The sequence below is a fragment of the Adiantum capillus-veneris genome, chromosome 1 (genome assembly GCF_014529385.1).
Source record: "Adiantum capillus-veneris isolate H3 chromosome 1, ASM1452938v2, whole genome shotgun sequence".
Classification (NCBI taxonomy): Eukaryota; Viridiplantae; Streptophyta; class Polypodiopsida; order Polypodiales; family Pteridaceae; genus Adiantum; species Adiantum capillus-veneris.
This window is the reverse complement of record NC_140931.1, coordinates 86,846,060-86,870,673: the sequence shown is the minus strand read 5'-3', so window position 1 is coordinate 86,870,673 and position 24,614 is coordinate 86,846,060. Positions and strand designations below refer to the sequence as shown.

Here is a 24,614-nt window from a genome sequence, read left to right as displayed (position 1 = left end):
GTAAAAGATAATACTAGCCAAGCCCAAAATGGCAAAGTAAAAGTTGTGGGAAGACCAAAAACCAACTTCAGACGAGGATCAGCTTTCAAGGGTGAGGTGAAGGATGATTAGGAAGATGGAGGTTTCGGTAGAAGCTAGCATTGAAAGCACAGCCTAAATAGGCAATGTCCGCCCCCTTCTTTTTAAGGAGCCCGGCGGAATGATGCGCCATACATGTTTTGTGTAATCGTACAGATACAGAATGATGTACAAGGCGGAATGATGCGCCATACATGTTTTGTGTAATCGTACAGATACAGAAGCACCCGCCAGCAGAAGCACCTGCTGCAGCTAGCGATGCAGAAGGAGTTCCGTGGGAGCGTTCGAAGCTTGATGTCAAAAGCAGGCCCCTCTAGCGCCATCCAATCTTGGGTGGCAAAGTCAAACTGAAAGACGTGGACGCGTAGGAAGGTGGAATCAGTATATTCAAGGCGCTCTAGAGCCACGACGAGCAGGTTCTCACCAAGCTGCACCATGTGGAAGAGCAGGTGCTCACCAAGCTGCACCGCTGGCCTGCGTTATAATTGTGTGTAAATACTATGGTGGCAAGCATGGATATCCTTGACGTACTTTCTCTACCCTCATAGAGTTGTATATATGGCCATAAGTGGTGATCAAATCGAGGGCTATTCCGCCTGAAGAAAGCGAAACGAGGCCCTGAACTTATTGTACTAGTGTCGTGCTTGTAGTAGAAGCTGTCAAAAATCTCGCTGCCGTTGTCGAACAGGTTGCCGATATACAGCTCTTCTCGCCGTGTCTGCGTTCTGAGGTCATAAGTCTCCACTCGCACTGCTCTTGCCGACGCAAGAACCAGAATCAGGCAGGTCTGTACTATGCCTCCATCACCTGCTCTCTGCTCCATGCGCGCTATCCTCCATCCTCCACTGAATGCGGCCTTCTGATCTGGTGGAAAGGCATCGTTCAAAAGGCGGGAGAAGGGAGTCAAGGGCTTGCTGATCACCAGCGGCTCCCATACGCTCACAATAGTCCTGTGGCCCTTGAAGAACTCCCAGCACACTATGCCTCCCTTGCCACCGGCCACTGGCGATATCAGCGGCCTATTAAACTCCAACAATTTTTTTTCTGGAGCGTACTCCGCTATGGCTGCCGGCGCAGGAATCCAGTTCCATGTGTCGGTGTTTGGGTCGAAGGCCACCCACTCGCACTGCCTGCTGGCCAGGCCAAGTGCAGCATTATTTTCCGGCATTTTTCCGCAGAGAAACCAGGGAAGCTGCTCTGCGTCGGCGCCATCAGCCCTGCAGATCATTCTATCAGAGGTAATTGACTCAGGAAACGCATCAAATTACGGAGAGAGAGAGAGAGAGAAAGCAGAGAGAGCAGAGCTTACGAGATTGAATGAGATTGGGCATGCAGCTGCTGCCTCCAAGAGACAATAGGAGGAGTGGAGGGAGAGAGGATGGCTTCGTGCCAGGAGCGGCACGTGGCACTCAACCGGACCAGATCCCTGGCGGGCAGTGTGGTGAGGCAGCGCTCCACCAATTCCTGCGGAAGGACATGCCAAATATTGGAAGACAATATCTGACGGCTTGGAGCTATGCGGCGCAGACGAGCAACATTCTTCTCCTCCTGTTGATCATCTTTCGTGGCATCCGCCAAAATTGAGTGATTGCGAGATCTAGTCTACTGCAAGTGATCGCTCACGTAGACAAGACACTCCTTTATATCAATTTGGGTGTGTTTCAAAACTTAAGCCCTAGGCTAAATTAGTTTAATCCCCACCTCAAATTTTCCATGCGCTAAAGAAGCCTCACCCCAACTCTACCCTGAGAGGCACCATCTGTTATATAAGCACTGAAATATGAGTGCTTCAAGTGATCACGATGAGACATTCAGTACTAGCTTGGTAGTTATGCTGAATGGTCCAAGTCTTTGATGATCATGATTTTCATGGGGACGACGAGATGAATGTAGATCCTGACGAAGAAGCTACCACACTCGATCTCCAATCTCATACACTTGTTATTCGTCTACACGTCTTTTTTACCTCTATTGATCCTCTTTCATATTCTTGGTGAAGCTGGCTCTATAAATGTGTGCTAATTCTGTGGCAACCAGATTCTTCATTGGGTGATTTAGTTGGATGTGATTTGGAAGTTCATGATAGTGATAGATATTCTTGAGGAAGATCTGTGCCATCCCTTCTTCAATGATTGACTTGCAAGTCGCTGGGATGAAATGTGTCATCTTTTTGAGTCTATGTGAGATAAAATTCCCCGTTAACTTCAATGGGTTGGTGATAAAAACTAATGGTTACTTTTGTTTCACTATTTCTTTTTGGGGCAAAAAAAATAAGTACAAAAAAGCTGCATTTTTGCCATTCTATGAACCTATCATCAAACTTTCTATATTCACGCTCCATACAGATACTACATACATGTTTTTTTAGTTCCTTTGGGCCATGGAGAATGTGAAAAGAATAATAGATCTCTTACTAAGTGGAACCTTGGGGACAATGATGAAGTGCTAAATACAGCAAACATGACAAAACTGCGTTTAGCATTATGACCTCTAGAATCCCATAGAAACTACTCAATATCTAGCCAAATTTATAGTGTATGATTAAATATGGTTACCACCTAAAACACACACACAATTGGTCTAAGAAACTAGCAATATTGAGAAAGCTACACTTGTTATATTACACTAAAATGTCTCGTATTCTTCAGCAATCGAAAAACTCAATTATCATCGTATACTATGCTATATAGCATATTAGGTCCCTTGAAACTCAAGGAAGATTAGCTTTTTGTTATAATGACACTTACACAATCAAAATTGCATTTCTTGTAATTTTGTCATAAGTTTCAATTTTAGCACCTAGTTTTCCCTAGAAGCATCAAAACATGTTGAGAACTACGAAGGCTTATCCTGTAGAAATCTAAACCTCACAAACACGAAGTTTAGAGTGGTATAGTTGCAAAAACTTGAAAAAAAGTCAAAAATAGGACACGTTTTTTCACACAGTTCATGTTCAAAAATGTTGTGTAAGAGTAAGATTAACGGTGAGATCGATATTCCAAAAAAATTGTCAAGTTTTTTTCAGCTCATAAGGCAACTTTGTGGATATATAGCACCTAGAAATTCATTTTCATGCTCTTCAAATAATTCAAGCAAAATGGTCACTTAACAGGACAAAAAAGTGTCCAAGGACATAAAAGTGTCATGTTATACCAGTCTAGTGTTAAGATGGAAAGTGGTACACATATGTACGAAAGACATCCACACATGCCCTCTCAGGTTCCATGCACATTAAAACCTCATTACATAACCATAGTCATGACACAAAACAGTCCCATCACTTTTGTCAACCATATCTTGTAATTCCTTCTTATGGGCAAAATAGATTTTTTCTTATTTTTGGATGCACACACAAGGCACACAAGAGATAGTTTTTGACCCCATATTAGTGCATCACACTGAGCCCTATAACAAAGGTTATCATCATATCACATCGCTCCATTGATATAAAACTCATGCTAACACTATGATGCAAAAAGAAAGCTTTTTTCTACAAAACCGACCGTACGGTTTGGGTTAGAAAAGCATACATTTGTAGATGTATATATGGAGGTCAAACAAGTGGAAACAACTCAACAAAACTAACCATAAAGCATATATGAACTTCACATCAAACCCACAACCCCATATGATACTCCTCTTTGGTAGCATCCTTACATTAATAGACACTCCCACACAAAAAGCAATTGATAACTCATACTCTCATCATGGCATTGGTGGTCTTGACTTGGTTAAATGGTTCTTCTATCCGACCAGCACATATGGTAGCCTTCCCTTTGAGGAGCCCAACCTTGTAGAAGGACTTTAGATGTTTAGATGATAGTTTTAAATTAATTCCGATGACTTGATTTCATATCAAATAAACAAATGAACTTAGCAAAAATTAAAGATTTGAGACTATAGACATGGAATGAAACAACTAAAATACATTCAAGTTTAGATATTAGTGCTCTGGAAAATTTAATGTCAAAGTACAACTAGCACAAAGCCCATTGATAAGTATTCTTAATCTCACTAAGCTCTAAAAGATAGAAAGATCAAGGGCACAAGACTAGAGAGTCTCAAAAAAGGATTAGTGGGGCCTATATATAGGTTTTGTGACTAGATCTTGATTGATCAAAATAGCAAGATAGTGTAGAGTAACTAGTGGTAACTCCTCAAGATAACTCAATCATCTTCTAAGTCAAATATTCAAAGATAACCCGTCACCCAACCTGCATATCTCCAAGGACTAGTTCTCGCCTTGTACAACCAGTACACTACTTTTAGAGCCATGCCTCTCTGGGGCCACCATAAAGAAACTAGCCATGCAGATGGAGTGTAGATGAGCCTAACAAAAAAGAAGATTTATGCGACATTCTTCATCAAGCATAGCCATAGCTGGTCATCTATCCTAACCATGGAATATGCAACATAGCTGGCCCTAGTTTTGTATCAAAGCTACCATAAGAAACATTGCACATGAGCATCTTGGATATGCAAAAACAATCCTTTCCAAGACAATTAAGCTATACATAGTCTTTACTCTTACACGCTTGCCATAAATTATTCCATAATAAAAAATTTAATCATAAATAATAATCCATATCCCATCACATAGTTGCAAAAATTTTGATAGTATAGCCATACCAAAAAACAATCCAAGAGCCACACAAGCTAGCACAACAAAAAAAGCATAAGCATAGCAATAATCACATGAGAAATCTCAGTCCTTGATTATAAGCAATAATCATCAATGAACCAAACTCGCACACTTGGAGTTTTAACTGCACTCATTATTGGTAAACTCGTCCAACACAATGGTCCTTAAAAACAGATTTTTATGTATAAATAGAATCCCCTCTTTATGTCTATGTCCCTCTCTTATGTCTAGCATGGAACAATTCTTTTTGACTTTGTTGGCTCATTTTCCTTGACCTGGTTTTTTCTAATAATCTGATCGTCTATGCATGGATTTTCTTGCATCGCTGGTGTGAATAGAGACTCTAGGTTTGTCCTTGCCAATTGAATGTGAGAACCATGTGACTAAGAACAACTTCACTAATGGGAATATTTTCTCCATAATGTAACTCCTTATGGGAAAGTAGGCCAGAGTTTTCCCAATGGGAAAAAAAAGGGAATAGTAACTTCTCCAAGTGGGAAAATTGACACAATTGACTTCTACCATGAGGGAAATCAATCAGCTCCACTTTTCCCACCTTGCAAACGTGAAACTTACTTTCCCTTGTGGGAAGTGCCCACATAGACATAGATTCATTTTCCCAATTTGAAGATGGTTTAATTTTCCACATTAATAAATCAGGATTAAAAGGATTTTTTTGTAAAAACTACATGCTTTTTAACTTAGCTAGTGTAACTTTAGAGTCTAGCAATTCTTAACTTCAAAAAAGCACCACTTGTGCCACTTGTTCAGTTCTATACTAAGGTTTTAATATGAGCACCGAATTTTTTCTTTTTTAAATGGTTCCTTTGACCTTTGCATAACCAATACTTATTTTATTGTTGCCTATGTATTAAATCCTTAGTTGATCCTCAAAAGCAGACTGTGACTAACAATTAACTAATAGAATATGTTGACTATCTCATAGGCATAATCTATGATGAACAAGACAAATTGATAGGACCTTTTAGTTTGTGCCTGAAAGAGGCAACACTATGTAATCAATAAATCTAAAAATATTAGTCCAATTAGGGTTGCTACCATCGGAACAAGATTACGATTGACAAAGACCACATGAATAGTTGGACAACCCAAGTTTTTTGTTCTTCCACTTCGATCCGATGGCCTCTATGTCGCTTATGGTTGTAGAAAGTCTCTCTAAATAATATAATTCCCCATCTTTATGATTTGAGAGAGAGAGAGAGAGAGAGAGAGAGAGAGAGAGAGAGAGAGAGAGAGAGAGCCCTTTGCTTTGTATATTCCCTCTTACCCTTCCCTAGTTAGGGAACTCTATTCTTGAATTTTTCAAAAGATTGATGAGGCATAAGTTTCAAAGCTTGCAATTTACTTGCAATCCAAGGGTAAATAATTGCCTCCAAGATTGTCATCATGACTTCACAAGGGACTAGAGATCTCCTACAATTGCACTTATACCCCTCCCATCGATGCCTTCTAGGCCAAAAACAAGACTACTCGTTAAGTGTGTTTGATGAGCACTCAATCGTTGTTGTGGAAAAATTCATTAAGGTTAAACTAGAAAAACATCTAGCTCTACTTAATTGAAGATTGGAATGTTACAATTATTAATCTCTAAATTATAAAAAACTTCATATTTATCTTGTTCATGTTTGCTTGAACTTATTTGTCATGAGTCCGTGATGATGTGCACATAGACCAAGAAATCAAAGACTAGAAGAATCATGTGGTCCTTTAAAAATAAGCATTGCTTACAACTGTTTTAAATTTTACCTCGATCATGTTATGGTTAGAAGCTTACACTCACCCTATCCATGACAATTGCATAAAAAGTAGTAGCTTAGATAAAGACTTCTATCTAGCTATTATATATATTGGAATTGGAGCTGATCTCTTAAGACAGCTTATACCAGTGTTGAAGGATTTCAACTACTTAGAGTAGGAAGAGTTTAGACAGCAGGCTAGACAGAAATCAGTGACTATACTGAAATATGAATACTAAAATGAGAATCAGACTTAAAGACTAGAATAAAGGTCAGATTCAGATTCAGAAGACTGTTGAGAAGTCAGTATCACTGGAATATATATATATCATGATTGAGATTACAATGAATATGATTACAGAGAGAGAAAGTGTAGCCGATAATACTGCCACTGATGCTCAAGTGCAATTATAGCTCCAAGCGCTAATACAAGTGATAACAATTGCCCCCCCCATATCAAAGTAATGGGCCCTATTTATATGCTTCGGGTTTACCGTAGTAATTACTCTAGTAATTACTAAGTGATTCACTGCCCATCTTCTAAGAACACGTTCCCACATGGTGACGCGCTAGCCGTCTACATCCTTCTCTTCTTTCTTGAATTTTGGCAAGATTCCAAAATTTTTGAAAAAATCCATTGTCTGGTTCTGACGTGGAACTGAAAAATCCATCGTTTGGTTCTGATGTTGACAATCCATCTTCTAGTGGATTGTCAGAGTCTGACATTGAGAAGATGGTGAAGGATGCGGAGCTCTAGAAAAGAGCACTATCTTTTCGAGAGGCAGCTGAAAAGGCCAAGGTGGAGCAGTCATCTCTCCCTGCCTGCTGAGGAGAAAAGTTGCCCCTGAATTCTGAGATAGAACTACCCAGTATCCTTCCATTGGACCGTCTTCCTTTTGCCCTTGCTCTTTGACCGTGTTGGTGCCTGAAAAGTCCGAGCATCAGCATTCTCCTTCTGAATCAGTCGGTAAATGGCCTCCTGCTCAAGCTGATCCCGCCGGTCTGTGGTCATCTCTACCTCATAAGGTGTGAGAGAATGATAGGTTTTGGTGTCAGGATAATAGAGTGTACGCCTGCCCTTGCTCAATCTGGTTCTGGCCAGTTTATGAAAATGCGAAGCAGTATGGTTCCATCCTTCGGGAAGAGGCTGATTGGTTTTGACGCGAGCTTCAAAAAGAATCTCAGCCATCTCCCTGTACTGCGGTGCCAAACCCGGCTTTGCTGCAATGTCTTTCTCAGGCAGTTTGGAAGATTCGACCGTGAGCTGTAGTAGCTGATTAGTAATCTTAGTCAATCCTCTGACCTCAATCTTCCACTGGCCCATACACAGCTGAGTCCTGTGTAGCTCTTCCTTCATTGCCTGAATGTCATTGATTTGAAGAGCATCATTAAGCAGTGTCTGCCAAGTCTTCCATTCCACAGTTGATCGTTGATACCAATCCCTAAGCTCATCAGTTATTTTGAAATATGTGAGTCGATCAACTGGTTCTTGATGTTGAGGATACAGCACTGGAAAAAATCTTGGCAACTCAGTTTCTCTTGCTGGAATAGCATAGAAGAGAACTGGAGAATCAAGCACAAATTCCAAGAAATTCAGAAGTGCCTTGTTCTCTTGTTGCATCATCTTCCTAGTAATTCTTACTAGTTGGAATAGGGTTCGGAGAGCAGTTTCCTGTGCTCCTACTGAAATTCGCGTTTGGGGTCCTCTGCTAGTGGCTGTCTGGTCCTCCAGGATAGCTTTCACTCTCTGGTCCAAAACACCATTGGCAGTTTGCAGTTGTACCAAAACATCCTTAAGTTGGACCCTAACATCCTTCATGCGGCGGTAAGTTGGTTTGTTACCCAGCAGAAGTTCCAGTTCTAGAGCTAAAGAGTGACAATCTACAGTAGACCGTCTTTGCCAGTGCGGGTTTACCACTTTCTCATCAGCATTGAGTATCCATTCTGGAACTCGTTCCAACAGTTGAACTCTACTGGGATGCGTAGGTAGTCTGCAGGCTTCTTTATCATGGAAAGCAACATATTTTCAATGTTCCACCATTTCCCTGGCTCCCACATATTGAGGCGGTCCGAGGCGGGCGACAAGAAGAGCAACCTCTAGACATCCTTCAAGGCTCCGGTGCTGCTCAATGGGGCTGGGGCACAACACAACACAAACCAAAACAACAAACCCACAGCCAAATCCCAACTACACAAGGGGCACCACCTAGTTTAAGAGCGAACTAGGACGCAAAAGAGGAGAATCGTTAGAGCAACCCACAAACAAGCAAGGAATTTACACTCACCCTAACACCAATGGAACACTCTCACACACTAAAACACTAGAGAGAGAGAGAGAGAGAGAGAGAGAGAGAGAGAGATAGAGATAGTGCTCGGGCTTCTTTGAAATGTATCGGCAATGATCAAGCAAACACAACTATATATTTAAGAAAGAGAGAGAAAGGGGGAGGGGGTGCTTGTTGCATTAATACCTTCTTACAAATCTGTCATGACAAATCAAAGTGAGATTAGTATTTGTTCAACATAGCTTGCGTAAATTTCACCACAACCAATCACAAGAAAAGCCACCCCAATCACTTTCTTAAGGCCAAGGGAGTCCTCTCCACCCTGTCGCCCTCTTACTGTATGTGGGATTTATGGCTAGATTGATGACAACCCCAGAGACAAGCTATCAAGAACTTAACAAAAAATGCCAAGACACTTACGCATCATTGTTGTCCATTACTTCACGTTGGAAGGGAGACAAAGTATCCAAGCTTAGTCCAAATCCACCCTCCTTGATTCCGCAAATGTTGGGCTTACACTAGTAGGAGAAATGATAGATTTTCTACTCTCAATTGAATGATCACTCTCTCTCTTACAATGGCATAGAGTTCCCTTGCTAATCCCCTATTACAACACATGCACGTGCATAAGACAATGAGCTTCCACTCAGAAGCTCCTTCTAGAGAGGTTGAGCTTGGCTTCTCAAGCTATAGCATAGTGCTCTTGCTTATGGCTCCTCCCTTTTGTGCTAGCTACACCCTCCTTTTATAGCAATTTTGAAGGATAGGGTTACTCCTCTAACCATGGTTGGGTTAGATTTTCAGCAATTTATCTAATTTCTTTTGCTTGGAATTATCAAGAAGTTGGTGGGGAAAGAGAGAGGAGAGAAATGGAGGTGATAGGACTCTTCATAGTGGGTTAGTGTTAGTAGAGTTAGTATTAATTTACAAATGGAATTGAATATTTACAATGGGAGTATCCACGTAGGATACAAATAAGGAAGAAAAACTCTTAAGAGGTAAGAAAAGGTGGATTTCTTACAAGGTTGATGCTCCAAGCGTCTTGAGTAGGGACAATTTCGACGCTTTTTGACGGTCCACTAGCTTTGACGGTACTTTTTTTTTGCACTCTTGACCTTCCTTGAGAGACAAGGTAATTGAAGCTGAGTAATCAACCACCATGATGCTGTCTTTTAAGAGAAGAGGCTGAATTTTGTGGTTTTTTGATAGATCGATAAGGGTAATTTGGAGGAGGAAAAATGAGACTAGGTGGTCAATTTTGGAATGGAATTGTGTGTGGGAGATATGAGTTCACCATGGTTTCTCTTGTTCTTCAAGGTTGAGGAGAAGGTGAGTAGGGTGCAGAGAGGAGTGGTGAGAGAGGTGGGGATGATGAGTAGAGAAGTGTGTGTGAAAGAGCAAAATGATAAAGTGGAAGAGAGAGTGTGGCTGCATAGCATGGGAAAACTGGGGTCCACTAATAAAATCATAGCTCACAGCTCGTAGCTCAAAAAAATATGAAAAAATTTGAGGCAAAAGTTTAGCCCACGAGCTACAACTTTTATTTGTATTACTTTTTCAAATTCGGAGAGCAAGTGAACTTTAAAAATTCAGCAAAATCGACCGTTTTTTTCCACTGCATAAGGTCCTTGTGGGGTCCTTCTTTGGATGATTCTTTTGAATACCTCCAAGAGTGAGCCATCCATAGTGCATGTATGCATGCCACCTACCCTTGACCTTATTTGGTAGGTCTATAATTGAAGATATTGTTGAGATTATGATATAAGTGAATAGTACAACTAAGAAAATCAAATATTGAGGGGTCTAAAAAATATGTACATGTCAAATATAAATAATATAAGTGGAAAAAATATAAAGGGGTCAAAAGAAATCTCTCATTATGAGGCTACCATAAAAAGATAAATATTTTTGGTGTTCTAATTTTTTAGAAAAAAAAAAACAAAATAGATGTAGGAAGGGAAAAATCACAATAGTGAAAAAATATACACATAAATAAAACTAGTTTTTTTGGATTTTTGTTGGGGTGGAGTTACACCAAATATAAGAGAAGCTTACATGAAAATATTTCTATATGGAATAAAGAGTATGAAAAATGGTAAGAAAAAATTGTGGTAATGGTGAGGCAATGTACAGAGCATAAATAACACACACCTAGGTAGAAATATTTAAATAAATACCAAAATAATTATGAAAAAATCTTTTATTTAGGCCCTATATACAAAGAAATATTTACATACGTATGGGCCATAATATACTTATATTTTTTATTTTTTGGGCTCAACTAGCCTAATGACTAGCTAATTGAGGGTTTTTTATTTCAGTAAGGAGATATGGGAAAAGTCCCCTAACTCACACGCACCTATATACAGTGAAAGGGTGAGGGTAACCACAATGTTTGAGTGATTTGATAGGGGGGAATAACTCACTATGGCAATCACAGAGAGCCGAAAAAACGGCTATCATTAGCCCTCCCCCAGGATGATGGTATATTCATGTACCATCATAGAGCATCTTTTCCAAAGAGAGTGCTTCAGAGTCCTTGACGAGATTTTCATTGTTTGGCCCCTCAGAATTTTGGCTAGAGTTACACTCATGCTTCATGTAACAATACTTACATGAGACACTGGCCTTTTGACAGATCTTTGGTAGATCCTTTGGTAGAAGGCGACTCAAATAGGGCTTCAAGCGATACCCGTTTACTTTCCTGGAGTGCTCTTTACCATTCAAGTCCATAAGCTGATAGTAACTTGAATTGAAAGCCTTCTTGACTATGTATGGCCCTTGCCATCTTGTTTCAAATTTGGCATCAAAACGATTATCGAGTCGATTGTCATACCTTAGCACAAGATCTCCTTCATTGATTCCTTTGTCCTTCAGTTTCTTGTCAAGCTTCTCCTTTGTCTGTGTGGCTTTCCTCTTATAACACTCGTATGCTGCTTCTCTTTTCCACTCAAGCTCAGCTAAGGTAAGAAGTCGATCCATCCATGCTTCTTGATCATCTTGTGCTGATTTTCCATGAAGTCGCATTGTTGGAATGTTTAGCTCAATTGGCTGTAAAGCCTCTTGACCATAGACCAAGTGAAATGGTGTGAACTCCGTGGCTTCCCTATATGTGGTTCGATACGCCCACAAGGCACCATCCAAGAAGTCATCCCACAACTTTGTCTTGTTTTTCACCATCTTTCTAATGATGCCTACAATGACACCATTAGCTTTTTCTACCAAACCATTTGATTGGGGATAGTAGGGTGTATTGTGACGATGTAGAATGTGAAGTTCTTCACAGACTTCTGTGAGCAATCCCTTTCTAAACCCTGGACCATTATCAAAAACAATCTCCAAAGGTGTGCCAAATCTACAACAAATGTGAGTGTAGACGAATTTGCTCACTGTCCTCTCATTTACCTTTGCCACACTTTGTGCTTCCACCCACCTAGTCATATAGTCTACAGCCACTAGAATGTAGAGTTTACCATTTTTTGTCCTAGGCAGAGGACCCATAGCATCAATGCCCCACTTTTCAAAGGGTCCATTTGCAAGCACTATTTGCCTCGGGCCATGAACCAACCTTCTATTTCCATTTATCTGACAATTGTGCCAATTTTACACCAATGTTGGACATCCACATGTAGACTTGGCCAAACATACCCCGCAAGCAAAATCTTCTTCACAGTTAATTCTTGGGAAAAATGACCACCACATGCCTCTTCATGCAAACCTTTTAGAATGGCTGGAATCTCCGCGATAGTTGGTACTCTTCTGCACACTTGATCCTTCCCTCTTTGATAGAGGGAGCCTTCTAGGAAGAGATACATGCTTGCCTTCTTCATGAGTCTCCTCTTCTGAGCTTTTGTGAAGTCTGGTGGAAACTCACCCTCCAAAATGTAGCCAATGATGGGAGTCAATGACTCCAATCCCTGGTATCTCGGTTGCTTGACAGTTGCTGCCACCATGATGACCTGCACTTCTTTCTCAACACATGTAACTACTTGCTGTGCAAGTAAATCGGCATCTTCATTCTGTTTCCTAGGAATATGATATAGTTGCACTTCTTCAAATTGATTAAACAATCCACGAATGGCATGAACTTTTGTCCGTAAGCTTTCATTCTTGCATGCCCAAATGCCTAAAATCTGTTTAACAATGAGAAGTGCATCTCCCTTTACCATGAGGCGTTGTATACCATGGCCAATGCATATTTTTAAACCATGAAGTAGTGTGTCATATTCTGCTTCATTGTTGCTAGCTGAACTTGGTAGATTGAACTTCTCTTTCATGACCACCTCTCCACTTGGGTTGAGCAACACTAGCCCTCCCCCTGCTTTTCCTGTGGCTCGACGAAAAGCTCCATCAAAGAACAAGGTAAAAGCATTAGGAATACTTTTTGGTGGTGGCAATGGTAGGGTCTTTACTTCAGGCACCTTAATCTCCTTTTCATGCACCCTATAAGTGAGAATCCCTGCCAATTGTGCACGCACACTATCTTCTACCTTGAAAGAGTATTGAAACTCTTGCAACTCCATAATCCACTTTGAGATCCTAGTACTAAGATTCATTTGAGATGACACCCAAGGGAACAAATTCTCTGCAGTGAGAATTACAAAAGGTTTTGGTAGCAGGTAGGATCTAAACTTTCTCACCGCAAACATGAGAGAAAGCATCATGAGTTCTGCTTCTGTGTAGTCTCTCTCCAAAGCATTCATGACCCTACTAGCAAAGTAGATGGGTCGCATCCTTGTACTGTGGGGATCTTGTTGTAGCAACACAGCACCAATTGTTTCCCTTCCAACACTAGAGCTAACAAAGAATGTGTACTCCCAACAAGGAGGCATGAGTGTTGGTAGCTCTGACAAAATGACTTTAATGTTACAAAAATACTCTTCAAGCTCACAGACCATGCAAATTCTACTTGTTGTGTCAACTTTTGCAAAGGATGAAGCAACTCCGAAGCTAAGTGAATAAAGCGTGACATATACTTCACTTTTTGAATGAATGATATGACCTCTTTGAGATTCTTGGGTGAGCACTACAAGAGGTTGTGTGCTCTTGTGACGCTGTTAGCGACGGAAATACACTGGGTTTTTATAACCCCCGGCGTCGCTAAAACCGTCGCTACGAGCGTCGCTACGAGAGCGGTGCTATCTACATCGCTATAGGCGACGCTATATGCGTCGCTATATAGCGACGCCCATATAGACGCCCATAGCGATGCTTATAGCGACGCATATAGCGACGTTTACACAGAAGACTATAGCGACGCTCATAGCGACGCTACAGAGCCATAAATAGCGACGCTTATAGCGACGCCTGAGAGAATATTTTTTTGGTGGCAGAGCATTGAATGCCTGCCACCCATCAACCATATTGTACTTGATTCACTTTTTAAAAAAAGTGCAAAGGTAAATAATAGACCCAAAATAGTCACCCACAAGACGCATTGTTTGCAAAATTGACAATTGTACACATCATAGGCAAAATGAATTGATTGGCAAATGTAATAATGACAATTGTACAACATCATAGGCATAAAGAATTGATTGGCAAAAGGAACTGCGGTGACAAATGTAATAATATACATGGTTCAAAAAGACGTATAAAATTCGTCTCATGATACATAAGCTATGAGAAACCCTAAACTAATGCTATCTAGCTACGGCTAAACTGACGTCTAGTCAGACGTCTCATCGCGTCCAAGCGGCGTATCTGTTGGATTCTGCAAAAAAAGACAATAAGACAGCTTTCAGTAAGTATAAACATATAACGACATTTATAAAACAATACAAAAAATAAAAAAGAGTAAACCCTAATACTAACCATGCCGCCGTGAGAACTGAGAATGTCCATCAGGGCGTTTAAGCCCTTCCTGCCTGCGTACTCACGCTCGTACGGTGTGGGATCACGTCCTGTCATCGACCACTGTCAAAACATACAAAGATTTCATTATGTTAGAATTAAAAAACTCATAAACCCTAAACTATCGAACATAAAGAGCAATGCGAAAACACTTACAAAATCGGCCTCAAATGATGCCCATCCACCGCTCCCCAAGTGGTGCGAGCTCCCTGCCTCTACTCGCGCTCTGGCTGCATCCTTTTGTTGCTTCCACTTGTCGAGATTCTCGCGCGCTTCTTTCTTCGCATTCTTCCAATCTTCTTTGGCCTGCAATCTGGCCTGTTCCACCCATTCTTGATTGCTTTTTGCACTTCGGAACGCTTGTGTTTGCAGTATTCGCGCATTCGAATCTTCATCAGGTCTTCATTGAAGCGCTGATCCCGTGTTGGAACGGGAAACTCATCATGAAGTATGCTGATGACTCTGTTTTTTAAATCACTTGGTACTTCACTCCATTTGTTTAGTATGTAGTGTCTAAACAGCTGAGAGCAAAGACCACGCATGCGCGAGATCACCTTCTTGCCGTCATCATCCATGATGATGCCGCCGCTGATGTCGACGGAGTAAGGCAAGCCCTCTGGCCGGTGACGCCTGAACCTGGGCGTCCCGGCAGGGGTCTCTAGCGGCGTGTCGATGGGGGTACGGACGTCAGGTGTCTCCACCGGCGTCTGGGCCCCAAAGCGAGGAGTGTCGAGTGGGGTGGCTCCTGGCGGAGTAGGTAGAGGTGTGTAGCTTCTAGGAACAGTCAGCCGTGCAAAACCTGGCGTAGATGGCGATGTTGTGGCTGGTGTGGGGGCGGGCAAAGAAGGGGAGGGTAAAGAGCCTCGTCGAACACGAGGCGGTGTGGAGGCATCGGTGGCGGAATCCCCACAACAACCGCCACCGCCACCACTAGAGCGCTGGTGTCTAGACGAGTGTGAAGCTTGTCTCGTCGACGCCGAAGCTTCGGAGCGCGCCGAATGCTCCGAAAGAGAGCGAGATGCGGATGGAGTAGGAACGCGTGATGATGCGCCAGAGCGATGACGTTCCACGTACCACTGTCTCTGCTGCGGTGACAAAGAAGAAAGAAACTCCTCATCATCCATACCTGCATTAAACACACGAATATTTAAACTTAATATTGAATGAATAGAGTAGACAATGACGCAAAGACCATTAAATACAATGACGTAATGACGCATATAAATACAATGACGCAATGAATTGAGTGATAGAAGAGGCAAGTCGAAAACTCAGAATTTTCAATCAAAAGATGTGAGCACGAGTAGAAAAGAGCGTTATACACCATGGAAGGCACTTAGAGAGCCAGAGCTTTTACAACACGGAGAAAAATTGTTCAAATACAATATTTGTGGCTTTAAGAGATCTCTCTCTCATCCTCGCATAACTCAGCATTACTTCCTATATCTATATAGAGCTCTCCGTTTAAACATATATCCTCTGTTTCATTTTGTAGCTCCTCTGCATGCACCCCAAATAGAGTAGTAGCATCTTGATGCTCATCTGGCACCACCGCAGCGGCTTCTGATTGAGCATCTTCTCTGATCTCCTCCATTGATGCCGTTGTGATTGGCACATGGTAGCCTTCATACGTCCTTGCACTACGAGGGGCTACCTCTATGACGTACCACCAGTTTGATGTATACTTTGAAGGATGAAATATTACCTGCCAGAGCCACATAACTTACATGAGAGCTTTCAAGCACATAACTTGTAAAAGGGGGATGTTAACTATTTACATACTTACTTGTTCACAATGCTCGGGTAGTACGAAAGTGTCTCTTAGGTCAGTCCATTTCTTAGTAGAATCCACCTCAAGAAAACCAGACTCTCCTCTACGCACAGTAGCGTTGCGACCCTCCATGATTATCTTGAACCATTGCACGTCGAACAAGTCGACAAAAAATCCTCTATAATCGATCCTCAAAATCTCTTGCAGTGTGCCGAAGTAAGTGAGTTCGGCCACCACAGGATCTGCATCAGAGGAACGTCGTCGACTAGACTGTTCAAATTTTGCCATGATTCCACAATCTTGAGTAAAACGCTTTTTGTCGATTCGTTCCACCCTAAAATGTCGACCTTTACACCATGCTGCTGTGTATGACTTATACTACAACAAACAAATATTATGAGTGGCCGTTCAAACGTTTATAAATAAAGTCACTTGCTAGTCGTACATTGCAAACTTACCTTGGTCGCGCAACCCCGAGAGTACTCCCTCTCTTCTTCAGTCACTTCGTCACCGCATTGTTGTGCGCTTTTCAATTGGTTGTGCAACCATCTTAAGCTCATGAAGGTTGGTAGGCTCTCCAGAACCGCTGGATAGTGCATCGGTGGTCGTCTTCCCCGTCTCCACTCGATTCGTGCCCTTTGTCGCTCTTGCTTTGCATCCTCATATTGTGAAATCCACTTTTGCATCACTGGATTGTGAAGCATGCAAAATCGGTTGATTTTAGCCTCTAGATCTTCCGTCATCTTCTTCTCAACACCGAGATTGCACATGACAATCCCAGATATGCGCTCATCATCTATGGTTCGCCATAGCGTGTCCCGGGATTTATCAAATCTGTCTAGCCACTATCCAATGTACACTAGGGACTCTGATACCAACCAACCTTCTGCCATGCTACCCTCCAGACGTGCCTTTTGACGCACATATCCCTTAAGCGTTTTCATGAAACGCTCTAAGAAGAACATCCATCTGGAATGAACTGTGCCAGCTATTTCCACCTCATCAACTATGTGAACAAGAAGATGCACCTGAATGGTTAGCATTGTAGTAGGAAAATGTTTCTCAAACATGCACACAAGCTCCGCAGCATTTAGTTTGGCGAATGGTATGGAGTCTACGTTGATCTCCTTTTGTGAGATCCATTGCACCAGCTTTGCAAGTTTGTAGATTGTGTTACGGATGTCGAGAGACAAACATCCCTCAATGGCAACCGGTAAAATAAACTGTAAAGTATGTGCAGCAATGATATTAAAGTCCACATTTTATGCAATGATATTAAAGTCCACTATGAACGTACCTGACACATTTTATGCCAATCGTGTGACTTCAAACCGGTAACCTTTCCTTCTTTAGTAAAACACGTTCAGAGCGAGTGCATTACGCCAGTGGGGGTCCGCAAAGATCGAATGGTCTCTTTTACTTTGCGTTCTTGGGCTCCTGTGAAAATCCATGGTGCTTTAGGGAGTTTTATCGATCCATCAGACGCTGTTTGCGGCCAATATTGCTCCATATGATCCACATTTCTAAGGTCAACTCTGGCTCCCAAAGTATCTTTCTTGCCGGTCAGATGGTCCCATAGTAGATTACCCACATTCTTGAATATGTGCATTGGATCGAGCAAGTGATTGATCATGAGTCGGGGCCAGTATGGTAACTCGTACCATAGAGATAGTCTCTTCATCCCTGGAGGCAATCCGTCATCGCACATCTCCTTCTGATCTAACCATGCTTGTGCAGACATCCTTGGTGGCTCTCTTCCCAAAAAGCCGTCGCGTAACACATGATTCTTTGGAAGATACGCTTGATGACCTTCGTAGATTTGCTTCTTCAGTGAGGGTGCCCTACGTGCATTCAGTCTAGGTCCACATGTGACACATGCTCTGTATCCGCTTGTTTGAACCCCTGCATGTATACACATGATAATAGATCAACTATGGGAAAAAACAAGATTTACAGTGTCTGAGTGAGGAGTGTCAATAGATCACCTGAGCATTCTGTTAGCCCGGGATAGTCATGCATGGTCCACATTAGAATGCCTCTGATCAAAGCATTTCGTCGTCCTGTGTGTCGGCTCATATCCACCACCTCTATGCCAATCCACAATTGTTGTAGCTCTTCCAATAGTGGACGAAGATACACATCCATATTCCCCACTTTATATCGCCCTGGCACAATCAAGCTTAGCCATAGGTGCCCCTTCTTCGTAGTCAACCACGGGGGAATGTTGTAGTTGACGATGACAACGGGCCATACACTGTAAGATGTTGATCTTTGACCAAATGGATTTACGCCATCCATAGCCAGGCCTAAGCGCAAATTTCGAGCTTCCCTGTCAAAATCCGACCATGTTCCATCTATATGTTTCCACGCTACGCAATCTGCAGGAATTCGTAGCACACCATCCGAAGATTTATTCTCCTCATGCCATGATGCTAGGGCGGCCATGGACTTACATTCGAAGAAATGCTTGATGCGAGGAAGCAGAAGGAAATGTCGCAAAACCTTTTGTGGAATTTTTGTCCCGTGGAGATCTACTCGATATCTTTCGGAATCACATTTCGGACACTTCTCCATGTCTATGTATTCCCCTCTGAAAAGAATGCTGTCATTAGGACAAGCGTGGATAGAATTGTAATCCATCCCCAAGTTTCGCAAAATCTTTCTTGCTTCATCTCGGGAATCTGGCATCACATTGTCACCTGGTAGTATGTGCTCTTTCAGCAATCTACACAACATAAAAATATGATACAGTCGTGTAAAAATCTATCAGATCATTATACATTTAGAGTTCTATTAAAGTAAACTAATTGTAATAGATCACCTGAAAAGCGTTGTGACGCTAGTGTCACTCCATCCAAACTTTGCCTCCATGTTGAGAAGAACCAGGAGTGCTTTCAATCTAGACATACGTGCTCCATTATACAATGGCGTATCGGCTTCACTTTTCATATCATCATAGATAAGCCTTTCTGAATCCATGATCGTCTCGATCATTTCATCAATCTCGGGCTCAAACATTGCCTCGTTGGGAATGTGCTCTGCATGATCATCTCCCGAGCTGTCAGAGGCTACATCTTGTGGCCTCACATATGCTGCTTGACCAAAGCGCCTGCGAACACGTCTATTGGGTTGCAAGATTGCTGCTTGTTGGCCAGCGTCAGAGTCCGACGAGTTATAATTGGCAACAACTCGATCTATAATAGATGGATCGAACTCGCCAAATTCGCGAACGTGCTGCAAAGAAACACGTCTTGTCCGTCGCACAGCATGCTTGCATTGATTACAAGGACATAAGACCCTCGTTGAGAGATAGGTGTTTCGGTTGGACGGTCCCACATCCTCGTCGCTACTCATAATGAGGATAAAAAACTTATAACCTGGACAACAAATTTAATATTCTATTGGCATTCTTCGTCTTATCTCTCTCTCTCTCTCTCTCTTTACCTCACATTCTCTAGTCATGTCCAATCCCCGCACACCTTGGTCTAGAGGTGCACGGAGATCAGAACCACCGGGTTATAATCTCATCTTTATTGGTCAATACCTATATTTGTGGGTACAAGAAATCTACACACCCACGTCTACATGATACTGCATGTAGTGGACAAAACCCCTTTGCCTCTTCTCTAGCTGTAGCACTTCACAGCATCTTAACATCTTTTCACAGTAGATCTTTTCACTATTCGTCTAACTCTAAACCCTAAACCATAAGTAATTCTTGCGTGGACTCGATCTAACGTAAATAAGCGTAAATCTAAATAAACGTAAATCTAACTAAAAATAAAGCTAAATCTAATTTAACGTAAGTCTAATGACTAGAGGTTGTCTAGATGGTCATTGTGTCGTTGATGTAGTGACTCTTGCCGCCCTGAAGATCCACCTTCTTCCCTATCTTCTGAAGACATTTCACCAGTACTTTTGGATCGACGGAGCCCACCATGAGTGAAGGCAGCAATACCCTATATTCCATTGAGGGCTTTCTTCACCTGCTTCATGCAGGCATCACAGTCTATGGAGACCTAAATCTAATCTAATATAATGTAAATCTAAATCTAGCTTAAATAAACGTAAATCTAGTTAAAAATAAACCTAAATCTAATTTAATGTAAGTCTACATATAACCTAATCTTTAACATCTTTTAAGATAGTTTCCTACGACGTTATAACTCTCTTCTTCTTGTGTGTGTGCGCGTGTGTGGATGTGTGTGCCAATAAAAAGAGATAAATGGTATAACCTTTCTATCACCCATGCCAAGTATGATAGATTGATTATGCCATTTCCCTCTTGAATAATAGGTCTTGAGTTCAACTCCTCGTCGGCTAGATCTTTAGTTCTTTTAATTTTAATTAGTTGCCTACGACGTTAAATTAGTTTCTCTCTCTTTCTCTCTCAATGTGTGTACGTTTTTTTGGATTGTATGCATGTTTTCTCTCTCTTTTCCTCTCTCAATGTGTGCGTTTTTTGTTTATGCATGTTCTCTCTCTCTTTTCCTCTCTCAATGCGTGCGTTTTTTGTTTATGCATGCTCTCTCTCTCTTTTTCTCTCTCAATGTGTGTGTGCATTCTTTGTTTTTGTATGTGTGTGTGCGTTTTTGTTTTTGTTTGTACTCTCTCTCTCTCTCTCTCTCTCAAAAACACTATGTGTGTGTGTGTATGTGTGTGTGAGAGATAGAGAGAGAGGGAGAGAGAAAGAGGGGAAGGGAACATGAGAATGAGGAGAGGGAAGGAGCATACCTGGCTCTCCTTCCTCTCCTCGTGTGTGTGTGTGTGTGTGGAGAAGAAAAAGAGAGAGAGTGAGAGAGGGAGAGAGAAAGAGGGGAAGGGAACATGAGAATGAGGAGAGGGAAGGAGCATACCTGGCTCTCCTTCCTCTCCTCGTGTGTGTGTGTGTGTGTGTGGAGAAGAAAAAGAGAGAGAGAGAGAGAGAGAGAGAGAGAGAGAGAGAGGGAGAGCATTACCTGCTCCTTGCTTGAGGGCGCCGAAAAACTAAGATCTGAGATCTGAGTTTTTGGGCGCGCTCGGTTATTTTTTTAGCCCACCCGGCGTCGCTATGAGCGTTGCTATGAGCGTCGCAAATTTCTTTGTAAATTTGCGATGCTCATAGCGACGCCGGGAAATTTTTTTTTGAGCGTCGCTGTGTGAGCGTCGCTAATATGAATAGCCTCTTGTAGTGGAGGGGAGCTCAATAAGAGCCTTTGTCTTTGAAGGATCCACCTCAATGCCTTTATAGGAAACCTTGTGACCAAGCAAGATCACTTCATCCTCAGCTATGTGACACTTGTCGGGGTTGAGTTGACCTCCCATGTCATAGAGCTTCTTTAAACCTTCTTCTACCCTTTGTAGATGCAATGATTTTGAGCTATAAATGCAAAAATCATCAATAAAAACCCTAATGGACTTTCCAAAGAATGCTTGAAACAACATGTTCATGAAACGTTGGAATGTTGCAGGAGCATTTGTCAGACCAAATGGCATGACTCTAAAAGCATAACAACCCCAAGGAGTGATAAAGTTTGTTTTCAATTGATCTTCCAATGCGATACCTATTTGAAAGTAGCCTGAGTAGCCATCACACACAGTGTACTTCTCATGACTAGCTACCTCATTTAGTATCTCATCCTGAAATGGGAGGGGAAAGTGATCTCTTTTTGTTGCCTCATTGAGTGGACGGTAATCCACACACACCCTCCACTTTCCGTTTTTCTTAGGAGTGACAACAACGGGAGAGACCCACTCTGAATTCTCCACTGGATAAATGAAACCTGCTGCTAGAAGCTTTCTTACCTCCTTGAGTAGAGCCTGCTCCTTAATGACTCCTAGCCTTCGTAGCTTTTGAGCCTTAGGTGTGGCCTCTGGCTTCAACTCAATCTTGTGTTGAACAACATCTACTCCACGCACATCGGTGTAGTCTTTAGCAAAAAGCCTTGGAAATTTCCTTAGCACACATTTGAACTCCTCTCTTTCATCCTTTGTAAGTGTTGTAGACAACATACCTTCTAACATTCCTTCATCTTCCACCTTTTGGTTCTCTTGGGAACCTACCTCTTCCAAACCTTGAGAAGAGGTCTCCTGGTTGTTTGGCTTAAACCTTACCCCCATGACTTCAATGGAGGACTCCTCTTCAGTAATGCTGCCGCTACTTTCTTCTTCTGAAGTGTTTTCAGTCCAATCTTCTTCCGTCTCACTTTGAGATGATTCTTCATGGAGCTCCTCTTGGCGTTGCTCCTTCATGTCAAAGACAACCTTCTTGTGATTGTCATTCCTGCAAATTAGCTTTCCACTCTCCCAATCCTGCAAAGCTCGCATTTTCATTAGCCATGGTCTTCCTAGGATAAATGGGTAACCATTTCCCTTGGTAGACATGACATAGAAATCCACTGCCTTCTTAATGCCAAAGGCCTCCACAAAAACAGTTTTACAAATACCTACGCACCTAGCCTTGCTATTGTTTGCCATTTTCACTTTGATTTCAGGTGTCTCATGGATGTGCATGCCTAGTCTTTGCATGAGCCCTTCTGTCATGATGCAAATTTGTGCACCCCCATCCACTAGACCTTTCCTAACCAATCTTCCTTTTATGTAACAATCTAGCACAGGTGTAATATCCTCGTTCATTTCAGCATGTGCAATTTTTACAACAGGAAAACTCTCTTTTACCTTTCTCCTAGTGCTAACTGCCTTTGTTAAATCCCTCCTAACTTGTGGGCATAATGCAAGAAACTGAGGCCATGAGATATCAGGACCCTTACCTCGCATGTCTTCCAACAAGTTGTATGGAGCCATACCATGTCCAAGAGGGAAGTCTTGGAGATTGATACGACGTCGAGTCCTCTTAGCTTCCTTGGTCTCCTTTGCCTTCTTGCCTTGTCCATGGTCACTCTGTGATGGGACACCCTCTTTCTCTTTACCTTTTCCTCGGCCACGCTTAATGCCGTTTGCTTCCATGTCAACCTCATTTGAGTTTGTCACCTCTACCACATGCACATTTGGATCTGGCAAAGGTGGAACTCCTTCTACCCCTTGTGGAGGTGGTCTTGGTCCATTTGGTCTTTGTAGAAGCCTTGGTTGTTGACCAGTTCCTTCACCTGCATTCATCACTAGGTAATTCAAGTTAGGTCTCCCTGGCTCCCCACGGGGCCAAGGACAATTATACATCCCATGTCCAGACTCTCCGCAATTCCAACATTGCAAGACTCTCCTAGGTCGTGGATCTCGCTCTTCAGACTTCTTTGCTTGTCCCTTTGGACCTACAGCTTGTGCAAGGTGAATTGACAGGCTGCTTAAAGATTCGTTTAACTTCTCAATTACTTCCGCCGTTACCTCAGGAAGCTCCCTCGATGTTGATGCTTGTGACTTACCTTTGGGTCTAAGACCTTCTATTGGAACCTCTCCCCTTAAGCACTTGAGATTCCTATATTTCTCAGCAGCCCTAGTTTCAGCTGCATCAAAGGTAGCAGGTGCACCCGCCTCAACTTTTACTTTAAGGTCAGGAAAGAGTCCGGCTATGAACCTCTCCTTCTTTAGAAATTCTGCAACATCACCAGGGTTACCAATATTTCGTATCCATAGAGCCCAAAGACGTAGAAACTCTTGCTTGTACAAGTAGTAGTCATCTAAGTCTTTTTGCTTATGAGAAACAATGTCTTGCCATAATTTTTGAGTGTTTTGGGGATCAAAGAAGTATTTCTTGAAACAATTCAAAACTTCTGTGTATTTCCCCTAACTTCCTCAGGCAAAGAGTCAAACCAAGTGCTAGCATCTTTCCTAAGGACCACCTCAAACATTTCTACACGTATTTGATTAGTTATTATCCTCTTGATACGGCAAGACATCTTAAAATTTGCTAAAAATAATTCTGCATCCTCTCCAGGCTCTCCAAAGAAAAGAGGATACCCAGACATTTGGCGTTGGATTTCCATTGAATTGATTTCAAAGTGACACCCGTTTTTGTTTTTCTTTCTTAAAAAGATTTACACAATAATGTTTTCTAGCTTGCAATCTATTCTACAACAAAATAAAGATATTCACATCAAACCACCTATGATAATCAATAAGAGGTAGTATGACAGGGTTTGGTGATGCGAGAATTTCTCCTACTCTTTGGGCACCAAACATGAACACCATACGTTGTTGAAAATGGATTTTCCTACTAATTGCAATGTTTATTCTAATGTGTGGAGTGAAATGGAAGGGGAAAACCTCTATTCCTGGGCCATTATCCATGGTCT

At 42.0% G+C, this 24,614-nt stretch overlaps 1 pseudogene; it reads right to left on the bottom strand.

Moving 5' to 3' along the window:
- Nucleotides 1–2,046: 2,046 nt before the first annotated feature.
- Nucleotides 2,047–24,614, bottom strand: part of LOC147465118 (uncharacterized) — a 37,030-nt pseudogene continuing 14,462 nt past the window's right edge.